This window comes from Mustela nigripes, chromosome 6 (assembly GCF_022355385.1).
Source record: "Mustela nigripes isolate SB6536 chromosome 6, MUSNIG.SB6536, whole genome shotgun sequence".
Classification (NCBI taxonomy): domain Eukaryota; kingdom Metazoa; phylum Chordata; class Mammalia; order Carnivora; family Mustelidae; genus Mustela; species Mustela nigripes.
Genome location: NC_081562.1, coordinates 66,216,286 through 66,233,247, shown reverse-complemented (window position 1 = coordinate 66,233,247; position 16,962 = coordinate 66,216,286). Strand labels below are relative to the sequence as shown.

The 16,962-nt window shown below is 38.7% G+C and overlaps 1 protein-coding gene across 3 annotated transcripts in view; it reads left to right on the top strand.

The window, feature by feature from the left end:
* The first annotated feature begins 354 nt into the window (after positions 1 to 354).
* The window catches only part of CCDC91 (coiled-coil domain containing 91), a 361,761-nt gene continuing 345,153 nt past the window's right edge, over positions 355 to 16,962 (top strand). For all 3 annotated transcript variants that reach the window (XM_059402736.1, XM_059402735.1, XM_059402734.1), the window contains exon 1: positions 355 to 565. The gene's annotated coding sequence lies outside the window, so the exon portion shown is untranslated. The remainder of the gene's footprint in view (positions 566 to 16,962) is intronic.

Below are 16,962 nucleotides of genomic sequence, written 5' to 3'. Positions count from 1 at the left end.
CCTTCAGGCTATTTGGCTAAATTCATTTTTACTCAACTCAGCCTGGAAGTGGTGCAAATATCAGGCTTGTCTCTTCTCAGGAACAATCCTACAGAATCCCAGATGGGAGTATCATTTGGGGACGGTTTTATTTGCATGCATTAGGCACAGACACTGGGCCTGTCACTCACGAGGAAACAACCTATAACTAACAGAAGGTAGCTCCTGCATCATCCCTTTTCAGAAGGCACCCCCCCCCCCCACCGTGGACTAGCCAATCCACTGAAGGCGTGTCTCTGAAGATGGGGGACCTCAGCTCGGGCCACGTGACCCGCGTGTTGGCGTTGAGTGACAGCCGCAGCTTTGGGCGGGCCTTGGAGGAAATCAACTTCCGGGGGCAGAGGTGTTCGAAGCCGGGTGGTGCGTGGGCTACCCTAACTCGTGTGGCTGGGGTCGCGGTTCCCCCCCCTCACGGGTTTGGGGTCGTGCCTCGGGTGTGCGCGTGCGGGGCCGTGTGCTGGGTGGCTCACCTGGCAGCGTGGGTGAGCGGCGCGGCGGCGGCGGCGGCAGCCAGAGCGGGCAGCAGGTAAATGGACGCTCGCCTTCCGGGCCTGGGTCTGGGGGCCGGGACCGCGCGAGGCCGGCGGCGCGCCGAGGCGGCCTGGGCGCGGGCGGGGAGCGCAGCCAGGCGTCCGCCTCGCGCCGGCTCCGGCCTCGCCCCCGGAGCTCGCCGGGACTCGAAGTCGGAGGCGTGACCCGCCCGGGGCTGGAACGGAACCGCGCCCACCCGGCCGCGGGTGCCGACCGGTACTGGCTCTGCCGGCTGGTTTCTGCCCCTGCACGTTCCAGAATCGCGTCTTTCCGAACGTCTACGGACAAGTTCACGTGATTATTGTGTCACCGAACCTCCCACCGAACGGAGACAGATCCTTGCCGAGTTTTCACCGATGGCGCCTGAGTTGTGTCCCCCACCCCCACCCCCCTGGGCTGTGCACACCGGCGTAAAGGCTCTGCGACGTCCGTCAGCCACATGTCCTTGTAGTTACTCCGGGCCACATGTTGCGGTGCAAGTGGCATTTGGGGATTAAGGCCGGAGCTAGTAACTTAACAAATGGTGAGGCATCCTTCATCCCTCTAAGTGCGCCCCCTTTCCCCACAATAAAGATGTTTCTTCCATCTCCCATGGTGTGTACTGTGGAAAGCTTTGGACATGAAACCTATTTCTGGCTTCACTTTAAGGAGGGGTAACACTATTAAAAGCAGTGCTGGATGTTTTTTTGGTAGGAGGATGTTGCTGCTGCTACTCTCACTTGCTTCCATGATGGGAGTTGGGGCAGAGCCTGATTTCCTGGAGGGTGAAGTCCTGGCCACAGCTGTAGGTGACTCAGCAGTCCCTTAAGAATTCCGACTCCTTTCCTCCCCTTCCTTTCCGAACTGTACAGACACTGATGCCACCTTCCTCTCCAAGTATTTAGCCGGGCGGTAGTTGGGTGATGGCTTTTGGGAGTGGTGTTTGCATATTTCTGGGGGAAGTGATTGGGGTGGGCTAACATTTCGCCCTACAGTTTAAGGCAAAATACCCAGATTATTTAGTTGGGTGGGAGAACAGGGAGTGACAGTGGATTCACTTTGTTCTCTGACATCAGAGAGCTCTACATTTCTAATTATCCTGTTTGCCCTGTGCTACAATTTCTGTTGCAATGAAGGAATTGGCAATACGTACTGTGCCTGTTAGGTAGATGGAGCAGGAGAGATGCCAGGGAGAGTGCACCTGCGTGGTGCAGGCTAGCCAGAAAATTGTGTGGTCCACAATCGTCCTGGTTACAAAGTTGGCTGGCTAGGAAAGCTGTTCTGTGGGCTTGGAAATCTTACTATGAATTGGTATCCTAGCAACAGGATAAGCCAAATGGAATAAACATAAAGAAAACAGTGATGGAAGTTACAATTTACCTCTATAATACATGGAAAAATGTATCTTCTTAGTGGAGTAATAAGCTCAAAACTTCTTAGAGCCTTTTATAACCATCTTAATACCAGTCAAAAAGAAACTGCAGAGTCATCAGAGAGCGACAGCACTTATTTATTTATTTATTTTTTGGTGACAGTAAAAACAAAAAGGAATTAGTTGATCTGAAGGTTAAGTGGATAAATAGGAGTTTGCCACATAAGCATTTTATCTTGTTCCCCTAGCTGTAGATGTATGATTTATGAAGTATATGGGATTGTTTAGTTATTGGAAGGTTTATTATATTTCTCTTAATAGTATTTGTGGAGGCAGTGCATTGGACTGGATGAGACTATTTCCATTACTAAACTGGAAGGGAGTGTTAGGTGACTTGTCCCCAGATTCTTGCTCATAATCACAGTGCTCCTTTATCAACCTGTTCCTTAGAACTTTTGGTCTTGTAAGTTCAAGTTTTATTTTTTGCCGTCCAAAAATGGGACCTTAATGAAAAAGACAACCTCTGTAGATTAGTTCTTCATGTCAATGTCTGTTTCTTCTTACTTATAAGTCTTGATAATTAGTTAGTTTTTTTGATTTGCAGTATTTCTTTTTCTTTTTTATTTAAAAAAAATTTTTTTTTTAAGATTTTATTTATTTATTTGACAGAGAGAAATCACAAGTAGATGGAGAGACAGGCAGAGAGAGAGAGAGGAGGAAGCAGGCTCCCTGCTGAGCAGAGAGCCCGATGCGGGACTCGATCCCAGAACCCTGAGATCATGACCTGAGCTGAAGGCAGCGGCTTAACCCACTGAGCCACCGAGGCGCCCTTGATTTGCAGTATTTCTAAGGATATTTTTTTGTTTGTTTCCTCAGTCTCCCCTACCCGCAAAACCAGTGAGATGGGTTAAGCTCATTTAATTTGATGCATATTTTTCAAAAGGGCATGTCCTATGTCCTTTAAAATTTAGGTTTATTGAACTATATAATTTGTAATTTAAAATTATCGTTCAATCAGAAGTTATATACAGATTTTTGACTGTTAGGGTGTTGGTGCCCCTTACCTGAACTTGAGTTGTTTAAGGGTCTGCTGTAGTTCATTTTCTTGTTTAATTGTACTGCCTAGGACCTCCACTATGATGTTGAATAGGACAGGTAAGAGTAGGCATCCTTGCCTTGGTTTTCATCTTAGTGGGTAAGGCATGCAATCTTTTCCATTAAATAATTAGCTGTAGGTTTTTTGTAAACAGTTTTCATCAGTTTGGGGGAGTTTTCTTAGCTTCTAGTTTGCTGTGAAGTGTTTTTTTTTTTTTTTTTTTTTTAAATCATGAATGAATATTGTACTTCTTTTTTTTTTCATTATGGAGATCATAGTTGTATAGAGTAAAATTGGGAAATAATCCAATGGAAAAAATCTAATCCATTTCTGTTAATATGAAATAACCTCTGCTAATATTTTGCTGGCTTTTCTTTCAGTCTTTTAATTTTACAAACATTTTAAAAACAACTATAAATGTTGTTTTATATTTTTCCCTTGTCACTTAGCATTACATTGTAAGTGCTTACTATGTCATGAATTTTTTGAGAACTTGATTTGTAAGTTCTTGATTTATAGTTAGTTAAGTTTTTCCAGTTAGAATTAACATTAAACATCTTTTACATAACTCTGGTAAGATTCTGGTAAGATTCTTTTAATCTATATTTTTAAATGTGGTTGTTACTCAAAGTGCATGAAATTTTTTTCAGATTCTTAATATACACTGCCTGTTTGTTTCATTTGATGTTCTTAGATTTTTTTCCTCTGGGTTTTTTATTGTAATAAATTTGGGAGCAAAATTTCTGGGCATCACTTTAAGGTAGAATCCTAGAATTTCAGAAACCATCTAGTTCAAACTATTTCTTTTATAGGTGTAGAGTCTAAAATAGTTAAATGATTTTTCTGCCAACATTGTTATTTTGCTGCGAGTGATCTAAACAGAATTCCTGATGCATTTTGTGTCATGTGAAATACAATTCATGTTCTATTTTTGATAAGAATTATAGTAGTCTTTGAGTCTAGCATCATGCAGATACTCTATATGTTGTTTTATTAAAATCCAATCAGTACCTTTTGAGGTAGGTAGTATTTTTCTCAATTCATAGCCAGAGAAATTAAGTCTCAGACAAGTGAGCACTTATCCAAGGTTGCATAATAGTAAGTGGTAGAATTAGGGTTTGATCACAGGTCTTCCTGAATCTTGTTTTACTCATAGACTACACTGCTGAGTTCTTGTAAGCATTTTGTATATATTGTGTTTATTCTGAATCTGTCTTAATTTTGATGCTTGAAATAAACTTACTAAATTAATAACTCAACGTGAGATAGTATTAGTCAATTCTAAAATGTGTACCCCAATTTATGTCTTTTTATATTTTTAAATTTTAAATTTAGACATTTCTTTACCTGTACCCTCTTTCCTTCTCTGTCAGATCTTCAAAAAGATATTTGTTAGCTATATGCCATAGAATCCTATTAAAGAATTAGGGATAAGTTTAGGGCACCTGGGTGGTCCAGTCAGTTAAGCATCTGCCTTCAGCTAAGGTCATGATCCCAGAGTCCTGAGATGGAGCCCCACATCAAGCTACCTGCTCAGTGGGGAGTTGTCTTCTCCCTCTTCTTCTGCCGCTCCTCTTCCCCCAGGCTCTCTCTCTTTCTCTCAAATAAATAAACAAATAAATAAATCTTAAAAAAAAAAAAGAATTAGGGATACATTTAATGTTACTAGTGAGGGATACAACAATTTTTAAAATTTTGAAATGGGAAGCATTTTTTTTTAGTTACAGATTTAATAAATGAAGAATAGAGATGATGTTACTCACTTTAAAATGCAACATATAATAATTCTCTTAAAGCTGTTTTCCTTAGAAGGATATGTACATTTTGGCATATATATAACGCAGTCCAAACAGAGAGTCTTGTAGGCGAAGTATGTAAATGAAGTAACCACAATTTTGTGAAGTGCGAAAACACTTTTTCCTGGTATTCAGGGACGACTGACTTTCTTTTCCTTTTGTCAGCCTTGTTATCATTGACCATGTGTATCTTCTACCAAAAGTAGGCCTAGATAATGGAGAGACCAGCCAAATCACCTTTTATGTTGTGTCCAACCTCGTGGTAAGAGACGATCTGCATGATCATTTCAAGATGCTTGACTTCTGTGTTATGAGAATTCAGAACTTCTGCAGTTGTGGTAGACAGTGTTGCAGTATTATGTGAGATCCATTGATCTGTGCGTGTGCTTCACTGATAGGGGCTGCATGAATATTACTAAAAAACTAAATCAATCCAAGATAGTTAATAAAAGTGAGAGTGTGATTATTTTATTTTATTTTTAAAAGATAATTGAGTTTTTATTTTTTTTTAATTTTATTTATTTATTTGATAGAGATCACAAGTAGGCAGAGGCAGGCAGAGAGAGGAAGGGAAGCAGGCTCCCTGCTGAGCAGAGAGCCCAATGCAGGGCTTGATCCCAGGACCCTGGGATCATGACCTGAGCTAAAGGCGGAGGCTTTAACCCACTGAGCCACCCAGGCGCCCCTAGTATGATTATTTTAATTATGAATTTGATAAAGACAACTTAAAATGAGGTTATACCTTTTATTTATAGTTTGCCCAAATTGAGTATGAAAAATTGAAAATAAGTTAATGATACCTAAGTGGCATTAAATGGGCCACCTGCCCTGAATCACAAGACAAATTGAGATGAATATTTTCTTTTCTGCAGAATGGGAAAAACATTTTTTATTTATTGCTGATGGTTTTTATGAAGTATTTAGATATTTTAGGTTTCTTTTGTCTGTTATGCAGGAGAGGTACATTTTATTGATTTCTTTTTAGAACTAGCTTCTGATTAAAGTGACTGGTGTTGTAAAATATCTCTTACTTATTTAGTATATGTGATTCCCCCCCCCCCAAGTCATATTAGTTAAGAATACTTGTATACTACATTTTGTTGTAAGAGTCATTTGAAGGAGACTTTATTTTCATTGATGCATTGAGTTTATTTTCTTTAGTTCCAAAGTTAGGTGTTACTGATCTTGCTTTTCTTGTTATCAGCAGAAGAAAGGAGTGCCACAGAGGTTATTCTCATTGTCACAGTCATGAACATAAAAATGATTTCCATATGATTGATGAGAAGTTCTCTGACCACTTAGAATCATATCAGATTGCAAAACATTTTATTGTGTGAGTCTTACAAAATACTTAGGAATAGAAAATCTTACGAACAAGTGAGACAACATATACATGAAATTTTTGGAGATTTTTTTTTCTCCCACAAAGAAGGGCCATGGATATTATTATCATAGTTACTTTCATTTGATCAAAATAATTCATCAGGTTGTTCAGGTGGTGAATTGGGAATCATAAGGCTGGATCTAATTCTTTAATCAGCATAGACTTTTTTCCCACTCTATAAAATGTTTCGGAATCCATCTTTTGCTGGTGTGTGTGTGTGTGTGTGTGTCTGTTGTATGTTTGTATTTTGGGAAGTACACTTTGGAAAGTTTTTGGCCATTATTTCTTCAAATATTTTTTCTGCCCCTTTCTCTCTTTCTTCTTCTGGGATTGCCATAGTGCGTTTGTTGGCATGCTTGATGGTTTCCCATCCCATGGTTTCCCAAGACCATCAGGTCTCAGAGGATCTGTTTGGTTCCCTTCTTTCTCTTTCTGTTCCTCAGATTGATTAGTCTCAGTTGAGGAAGTACAAAAATTTGCCCGTGGATTGGTCTATCACGTACTGAGTGTATTGAGTGAATTTATTGGTGTTTAACACTCCATGTTTGACATATGGAAAAGAAACAGGCATTTATAAGGACAAAGAGCAATCAAGGAAGAAATAAATAAAGCTTTACTAGTAGTAACTAAGTTGGGAGTTACAGAGGAGGAGTTATTGGTAGGCTGAGGAAGAGGGGTTTGGATACTAGAAGTTTCAATAGTTGTGAATGGCAAATTCTGTGGGAATAATAGCCTGCTGTAAATACAAGGATACAAAGTTTTCGTAAGAAAGTGAGTTTTAGAGGTTAAGATCCTGGATTGAGGCAGTTATTCAATATCACAAATATAGTGACTGCTACCTGCGTTTATGGAACAGATACTGCAGTGATATATTGTGATTCTATAGAGCAATATATAGTAGAGGCAATAATAGTAGTCTCTGTTTTTAAGTATCTGTAATATAGCAGGTACTGCAGTGGACGCTTCAAACTTTTTTTGAACACTTCTTTTTGTTTTTTTTTACTGAGGTGAAACATAATATAGAATTAATCATTTTAAAGTGTATAACTAATATATAATCATTTTAAAATGTGTAATATTTTAAAGTGTGTAACTATTGTGAATAGTGCTACTGTAGCATTTGTGTGTCAGTATTTGTTTGTGTACTTGTATTCAGTTTTCTTGGGCATATATGTAGGTATGTAGGAGTAGAATTGCTGGTTAATGTGATAATTCTGTATTTACCATGTTGAGAAATTGCTAAGCTATTTTCTTAAGGGGCTGTATATATTATTTCCTACCAGCAATGTATGAGGATTCCAGTTTTTCCACATCTTCAACACTTTTTTTTTCTTCTTTTTTTGTTTATAGCCATTCTAGTGGATGTGAACTGCTACCTCGTTGTGGTTTTGATTTGTATTTCCCTAATGATGATATTAAACAATGCTTTCTAAGTGTTTTTGGTTATTTTTATCTTTCTTGAAGTGTTTATTCAGTTCTTTTGCTGATTTTGAAATTGGGTTGCTTATCTTTTTGTTGTTGAGTTTTAAGAGTTCTTCTGGATACTAGACCATTATTAGATAAATGATATGCTAATGTTTTCCTAATTCTGTAGATAGTGTTTTCTCTTTTGTATTTTTTTTTTTTTTAAAGATTTTATTTATTTATATGAGAGAGAGAGAGAGAAAACAGGTGGGAGAAGGGACAGAGGGAAAGAGAGAGGGAGAGGGAGAAGCAGACACCCTGCTAAGCAGGGAGCCGGATGCGGGGCTCAGTCCCAGGACCCCAAGATCATGACCTGAGCTGGAGGCGGATGCATAACTAACTGCACCACTCCAGAGTCCCTGTTTCCTTTTCTGGTTAATGCCCTTTGATACACAAAGCTTTTAAATTTTTGATTAAATTTAGTGAGTTTTTCTATTGTTGCCTGTGCTTTTGATGTCATATCAAAGAATCCATTGCCAAATGAAGGTAATGATTTTCCCTTTGTTTTCTTCTGTAGTTTTAGTTGTATTTAGCTCATTGATCCATTTTGAGTTAACTTTGGTTTATTGTGTGAGATAGGGGGTCTATGGAATTTTTTAATTAAATTTCTTGTTAAGTAGTTTATGTATTTTGCTGCTACCTCCTTTGTTTACTCAATAATAGGTTTATGAAATTTATCCATGTTGATACATATAGCACTAGTTTTTTCATTTATACTACTTTATCATGTTTAATGGCTTTTGCTAATTATTAATTTCATCTATCTAAATGGACTTTTAGATTATTTCTTTTTTTGGTATTTTAAACAACATGGCAATGAATTTTCTTCATTTTTTCTGATGCACGTGAAGGAATTTTTCTAGGGTCTGCCATAAAATTTGCTGGTTCTTATGGTAAGAACATCTTCAAGTTAGGTATTATTAAATTATTCTGCAAAGCCTTTCTTCCCACTTTGCTCTCATTATTAATATCTGAGAATGTTTCTTCATCCTTGCCAATATTTGGTATAATTACTTTTGTATTTTTTTTGCTAATCTCATGGGTATAAGTTTCATTGTCACTAACATCTCTGCCCCTGATTACTAATGAGAATGACCATTTTTCCACGTAATTATTGTCCACATGGGTAATTCTGTGAATTATCTGTTCATATATCTGTCATTTTAGTGGTGTTTTAGAAGGGAATGGTAGTAAACGTGCATGTTCAATACTCCATATTTAACTGGAAGTGCCTCCTGCTCATTCTGGCTTTGGAGGCAAGTATTCAAGGCTTCTGCTGATGAGGAAATCTTACCTGACCTTCTGGAGATGTTCAGATTCCTTTTTGCCCTCAGTCTTTGCAGACTTGTGTGGTTGCATATGTTTTTACAGCTTATTTCTTCCTCTTTGCCAGACTAAGTACCATGAGGCAAGGGCCAATTTTACTACCGTTATATCCTTAGTGCCTAACAGGGGTCTTGAACATCAGAGGTGCTAGTTAATACCTATTGAGTTAACGAACAGAAGAGGAATGATGAATAAGGGGAGCTGATACATAAGACATTCTGAAGAAGGATCCAAGGCATCTGAGGAGGTGAAAGCATGGGCATGGGCATAGGACCTCAACATTTTTAAACTTTTATTGTAGTTTACATTATGTATTGATACTTTCTTCTCTAATCTAAGACAGTGGCTTTATTGATCATTATATTCTTCAGTAGCATGTAGTTGGTTTTTATTAAATAATTACTGGGTGAATAAAAATCAGATCTTTGACTGACTTAGAGATTAAAAAAAAAAATTATTTATTTATTTGAGAGAGAGCATGGAGGGGAGGGGCAGAGGAAGAGGGAGAGAGGGTCTTTAAGCAGACTCTGCACTGTGTCCAGAGCCCAGCGTGGTGCTCAGTTTCACTATCCTGAGATCATGACCAGAGCCAAAACCAAGAGTCAAATGCTTAACCAACCAGGTTCCCCTGGCTATGCATATATGTATTTTTCATTTTTTTCACAAGGGACTGTAAGGTTAGGTATTTCCAAGATGCATCTCTTTATTTTCTTTTATTCCTCTTATTATGTTTGAACCTGGCTTTGGGCCAGGTATTTATTTACTTGTCACCAGACAGAGGTGCCATGATTGGGTGGTGTATATTGCTGCCAAAGTCTCACCATAAAGTTGTTGAAGGTGATAAAGTGGGTTTCTAGAAGTATAGCTGATTCCATGGTGTCTACTTAATAAAAACATGAACTGAAAACGTCTATACAGAATTAAAGAAATACTTATATGGAATTAAATGAACCTACTAAATAAAACTCACTAATGTCAGTGCCGTCACCTAATAGCTAGCATTTTTTGGATTTGATTATACATTTACTCATGAAGGAATAGCATCAGTTGACATCTCTGTAGGATTCTGACAATATGGGATATAAAAAATGTCGGTAGTGTTTAGATTGCCCTATGGGAAAGCCTTGGATTTTTAGCTAAAATTGTGGCTAGAGAAAGTCTTTCAAATATTACTCATAAAGGATCAGGTTTGTCAGGGATATACTCAATTTAAGTGTGGTTCACAACATGAGGGTTATTTTTTTCGTTAGCACACATGCTGTGTTTCTCTGGAAGAAATAGAGTAGGTGTTATAGGTCTTTCACAGATAGTTTTTTTTTCTCAATTAGTAAGGTTTGGAAGTGAAAAAACTACAGGTGTTTGATATTAAAGTTAGGATCAGATAAAAAAATGAGCTTGGTGATGATAGTGGTACTTTCAGTTCAAGAAGAAATAAAAATTAGTGATTAGAACAAGTTTTGTATCATGTTGGAAAAAAATGAGCAAAAAAGCCCTTACTGTGTTTCCTTTGGTGAACAAGTCTATTTCTCTTAAAGGGCACAATTAGCAGATTAAGACCTTTGATAAATGTATAAACATGGATTTAATAATTGTCAAAACTGAATTTATAAAAGTTAAAATAAAGGACAACTGAGATATGTTGGGGAGCAACAGTGAGGTCAATAGAAATCTTTATTGAGCCCTGACTTTGTTTTATTTAGGTACGTACCTGTACTAGCTGCTGGAGGATACAGAAATAAATGTTACTTGGTCTCCAAGAATGTAACAGTCAAGTAGGTGAGAGTAGTATAAACTAATACATTGTAGTGAGGACATAAATTGGTAAGGAATGGGTTTCTGACATTTGATATAGAGGCATTTGGGAAGATCCTGATGAAGCGGGAGGTATTGAACCCCTAAGTGCTTTCCTCATTTGGTTGTGTTACTCTGGCCCTTTCACTGATTGACTCAGAAAACGAGTATTCAGTGGCACCCAGAACAAGAGAATGCTCTGCAGTAGGTTCAGGTCTCTGTGCAAGCTGCTCTGTTGCTGGGGTCATATGATACAGCAGATTCAGTGGTGTTTGGGTATCAGTGGCAGTGTCAGTGGGGTGTTTAGAACCTTTATCAGGCTGTGATAGGTAAATCATAGTACAGATTCTTAGGATTTAGACCAAAGCCTGCCCTTCTCTACCGATAACGATGCCTTTCTGAGAAATAGCTGTTGATTTGCTAATGGGTCGTAGATTCTGCTTAACTGTGGGCCACCAAGTTACTGTGGGACCTGAACTGCTCGGTACTAAGTGGGTGGTTATCTGACCCACCAAACCATAAAGTTGGGCATGGGCAGCAGCGGTCTATCGTCAAATGGAAATAGTATGTATCTAATCAGGCCTGAGAATCACTTCTCGGCCTTTTGGCTAAGATCAAGTGTAATCAGGCCTGAGTAGGCCTGGAAGACACAATACTTTACAAGAAGAAAGAGCTCAAGTGCCCGTAGTCCCTGCTCTGCTAGCATCTTCTTCTTCTTCTTTTTTAAGATTTTATTTATTTATTTTTCAGAGAGAGAGAGAGAGCACAAGGACACAAAGTGGCAGGCAGAGGCAGAGAGAGAAGCAGACTCCCTGCTGAGCAAGGAACCTAATGTGGGACTTGATCCCAGGATCCTGGGATCATGACCCAAGCCGAAGGCAGCTGCTTAACCGACTGAGCCACCTAGGCATCCCTCTGCTAGCATCTTCTTTTTTCTGAGACTGCACTGAAGGCTTCATGGGAAGTTCCCTAAGGTTAATTGACTGTAAGACAAGACTCAGATGTGATTTACAGATGGTTCTTCATGGTATGCAGGTACCACCTGAAAATGGGCAGCTGCAGCCCTGTGGCCCCACTCTGGAGTATCCCTGAAAGACAGTGGTGAAGGCCAATTCTTCCAGTGGGGAGGACTTTGGGCAGTGCACCTGGTTGCGCACTTTGTTTGGAAGGAGAAGTGGGCAGATGGATGATTGTATTGTTTCATGGGTTATGACCAGTGGTTTGGCTGGATGGTCAGGGACTGGGGAGGAATATGGTTGAAAAACTGGTGACAAGAAAATTTGGAGAAGAGGTGAGGTATGTAGATAGACGTCTCTGGACAAAAGAATGTGAAGATGTTTGTGTTCCATGTAAATGCTTAACCAAAGAGTGACCTCAGCTGAAGAGGATTTTAATAATCAAGTGAATAAGATGACCCATTTTGTGGTCAGCCTCTTTCCATCCATCCCTGTTATTGTCCAGTGAGCTCATGAATTAACGTGGCTGTAGTAGCAGGGTTGGAGGTTATACATGGACTTAGCAACATAGACTTTTCACTCATTTAGACCTGTCTGGTTACAGCCAATGCTAAGTGCCCAGTCTGTCATCAGCAGAGAGTAACACTGAATTCCTTATATGACACCATTCCCTGTGGTGATTAGCTCGCTAACTGGAGGCAGGTTGATTACATGGGTGTGCTAGCATCATGGAAGTGGCATTGATTTGTTGTTACTGGAATAGACACTTAATCTAGATATGGATTTGCCTTTCCTACATGCAGCGCTTCTGCCAAACCAATCTGTGGGCTTACAGAATGCCCTTATCCACCATTATGATATTCCTTACAGCATGCTTCTGATCAAGGAACTTATTTCAGAGCAAAAGAATTACATTTTGTGGAATTCATTGGTCTTATGTTTCTTACTATCCCGAAGCAACTGACTTGATAGAATGGTTAGAATAGACTTTTGAAGACTTAAGTTACAGTGTCAGCTAGATGTGTCAGTTTTTTGCAGCACTGGGACGGGGTTCTTAAGAAGGTTGTATATGGTCAGAATTAGCATCCATTATATGATGGTGTTTCTCCCATAGCCAGGGTTCATAATAGTTTCAGGAATCAAGGGGTACGTAGAATGGAAGTGGCTCCATTCATTATGACCCCTACTGACCATGAGCAAAAACATTTTTTTTTAAAGATTTTATTTATTTATTCAACACAGAGAGAGAGATCACAAGTAGGCAGAGAAGCCTGCAGAGAGGAGGAAGCAGGCTCCCCGCTGTGCAGAGAGCCCGATGTGGGGCTCATCCCAGGACCCTGAGATCATGACCTGAGCCAAAGGCAGAGGCTTAACCCACTGAGCCACCCAGGTACCTCCCTCCCCTGCCCATGAACAAAAATTTTTAGTGCCTGTTTCCATGACCTTATGCGCTGCTGGCCTAGACATTTTAGTTCCAAAGGGAGGAATGCTCTTACTGGGAAGCACAATGATTCCATCGAATTGGAAGTTAAGATAGCTGCACAGCCGGTTTGGACTCTTCACCACTGTATCAACAGGCAGAGCCACTACTGGCCAGGGTGACTGATCCTGACTACCAAGGGAGATATTGGACTGCTGCTTCACAATGGAGGTAAGGAATAGTATGTCTGAAATATGGAGATCCTTAGGGTGTCTTAGTATTACCGGGCTCTGTGATAAAGGTCAGTGGAAAACTAAAATAACCCAGTTCCGGGAGGACTACTGATGGCCTAGACCCTCCGGAATGAAGGTTTGAGTCAGCCCATCAGAGTGTCATGACCGGCTGAATTGTTTGCTGAAGACAAAAGAAATACAGAATGGGTAGTGGTAGTTCTAAGTACCAGCTGCAACCATATGACCAGTTACAGAAATGAAATTTCTAAGTCATGAGTATTTCTGTTCAGTTGTTATGGATATGTTTGTGTGTGTGTATGCACACATATGTATGGCTACATATGTAAAATAACTTTTTTTTCCCCTCATTTCATTATCATGTAGCATAAGATGCACTGAGTGTATACATAGTATTTTAGGTAGTGTTACTTTTCTATCATATTATATAAAATTTGAGATATCAGGAAGAGTAAACCTAAATCAAGGACTTTTACTTCTCTTCTGTGGAAGAGGTTAGTATGTTTCCAGGTGTGCACAGCATAGTTGTATCATCTTAGGTATAATTGTTATTGTCTTTATTTAGAGATTAAGTGTGGTTTAAGGAGATATGTACAGGTGCTAAGTTAACTAGGGATGGACTTGTGATGGTTAATTTTACGTTGCAAATTGGGCTAAGGGTTTTTATTATTTCCTATCTTACATTTGGGTCTTTAATCCATTTTGAATTTATTTATGTGTACGGTATAACAAAGTGGTCCAGTTTCATTCATTCTTTTGCATGTGGCTGTGTAGTTTTCCAACACCGGTTGTTGAAGAGGCTGTCCTTTCCCCATTGGTTATTCTTTGCTACTTTGTCGAAGATGAGTTGATCTTATAGCTGGGCATCCATTTCTGGGTTTGCTGTTCTGTTCCACTGATCTCTATGTTTCTATTTTTGTGCCATTACCATACTATCTTGATCACTACAACTTTGTAAGATAACTTGAAGTCTGGAATTGTGATGTCTCTAGCTTTGCTTTTCTTTTTCAAGATCACTTTGGCTGTTTGGGGTTTTGAGATTCTATACAAATTTTAGGATTGTTTGTTGTAGTTCTTTGAGAAATGCTGTTTGGTATTTTGATAGGGACTGGATTAAATGTGTAGATAGCTTTAGGTAGTATATGATATAGAGAACAAAGGTAAAAAAAGAAATGCAGATAAAATTAAATTTGCTTATGACCTGCATCCTATTGACAAACACTTGAGGCAGGCAGAGTATAACTTTCCTCCAGGAACTCCCAATCTTAATGTCAGTGTTTTGCTAGTGGGAAAAACTACCTTAGCTTGACAATAGGTAGCTCTCCAGGATCCTATGAGTCTTTAGCATATGAAAGTCTATTTCGAAACTTCCCTTTATCTTTACTTCCCCCAACTCCCAAGTATTATCTGTTGCTTCTCACAATCCAGGGACAGCGGTTTCTACCCTTGGGTCCTGCCCTTTGGCTTTAATAAAACCACCTTTTTGCATCAAAGAAGTTTGAAAAATTTTTTCTTGGCCATCAGATCTGAACTCCAACATTTCCGCATCAGGATGGACATTTTAACAATATTTGTTCTTCCAATCCATGAGCATGGAATGTCTTTCCATTATTTAGTGTCATCTTCATTTCTTTTCATCAGTGTTTTATAGTTTTTAGGGTACATATCTTTAATCTCTTTGGTTAGGTTTGTTCCTAGGTATCTTATTATTTTTGGTGCAGTTGTAAATGGGATTGTTCTCTTCATTCCTCCTCCTTTTGCTTCATTTTTGGTGTATAAATATACGACAAACTTCTGGGGATTGCTTTTGTATCCTGAGTCTTTATTGCATTCGTTTATCAGTTCTAGCAGTTTTTTGGTGAAGTCTTTCAGGTTTTCTCTAGTATCATGTCACCTGCAGATACCGGAAGTTTAACTTCTTCTTTAATGATTTTGATGGATTTTATTTCTTTTTGTTGTCTAATTGCTGTGGCCAGGACCTCCAGTGAACAGAATGAATAGAAGTGGTGAGAGTAAACCTTGTCTTGTTCCTGACTTTTGGGGAAAAACTCTCAGTTTTTCCCTATTAAGTATGATGTTAGCTGTGGGTTTTTCATATACGGCCTTTTTTATGTTGAGATATATTTCCTCTAAACGTACTTTGTTGAGTGTTTGTGTCATGAATGGATGTTGTACTATGTCGAATGCTTTTTCTGCATCTTTTGGAAGGATCATGTGGTTCTCATTTTTTCTCTTAATGATGTGATGTATTATGTTGATTGATTTGCAAATATTGAACCACCTTGCAGTCCAGGAATAAATCCCACTTAATTATGGGGATTGATTTTTTTTTTAATGTATTGTTAGATTTGTTTTGCTAGTATTTTTTTGAGGATGTTTACATCAGCGTTCTTCAGGAATATTGGCCCATAGCTCTTTTTTTGTGTTGTCTTTATCTGGTTTTGGTATCAAGATAATGCTGGCCTCATAGAATGAATTTGGTAGTTCTCCTTCCTCTTGCATTTTATTTTTCCAAGATTTTATTTATTTATTTGACAGAGAGATCACAAGTAGGCAAAGATGCAGGCAGAGGCAAGCAGAGGGAGAGGAGGAAGCAGGCTCCGTGCTGAGCAGAGAGCCTGATGTGGGGCTCGATTCTGGGATCATGACCTGAGATGAAGGCATAGGCTTTAATCCATTGAGCTACCCAGGCACCCCTCCTCTTGCATTTTTTGAAACAGATTGAAAAGAATAGGTATTAAGTCTTTAAATGTTTGGTCGAATTCATCCATGAAGCCATCTGATTTTTGATTTTTATTTGTTGCGAGTTTTTTGATTACTGATTCAATTTCTTTGCTGATAATCAGTCTGTTCAAATTTTCTTTTTCTTCATGTTTTAGTTTTTGTTTTCTTTGAATTTGTTTGTTTTCTTCGAATTTATCATTTCTCCAAGGTTGTCCAGTTTGTTGGCAGGTAGTTTTTCATGCTATTTTCTTAAAAATTTTTTTTTTTTTAAATTTCTGTGGGGTTGCTTGTTATTTCTTCTCTCTCATTTGTGATTTTTTTTTTTTTTTTTTTGGTCCCTTCTCTTTTTTTCTTGATAAGTCTAGATGGAAGTTTGTCAATTCTACTGATGTTTAAGAAAAAAAAAAAGCAGCTCCTGGTTCCATTGATCTGTTCTGTTTATTTTTTAGTTTTTATATTACTTATTTCTACTCTAGACTTTCTTATTTCCTTTCTTCTGCTGGCTTAAGGCTTTATTGTTGTTCTTTTTCTAGTTCCTTAGGTGAAAGATTAGGTTGTTTATTTGAGATTTTTCTTTCATCTGAGGTAGGCCTGTATTGCTATAAACTTCCCTCTTAGAACTGCTTTTGCTGCATCCCAAATATTTTGGACTGTTGTGTTTTCACTTTCATTTGTTTCCATGTACTTTTAAAGTTTCTTCTTTTATTTCCTGGTTGTCCCATTCATTATGTAGTAGTATGTTCTTTATAACCTCCATGTATTTGTGGTCTTTCCAGATTTTTTCTTGTGGTCTTTCCAGATATTTTCTTGTGGTTGACTTCTAGTTTCATAAT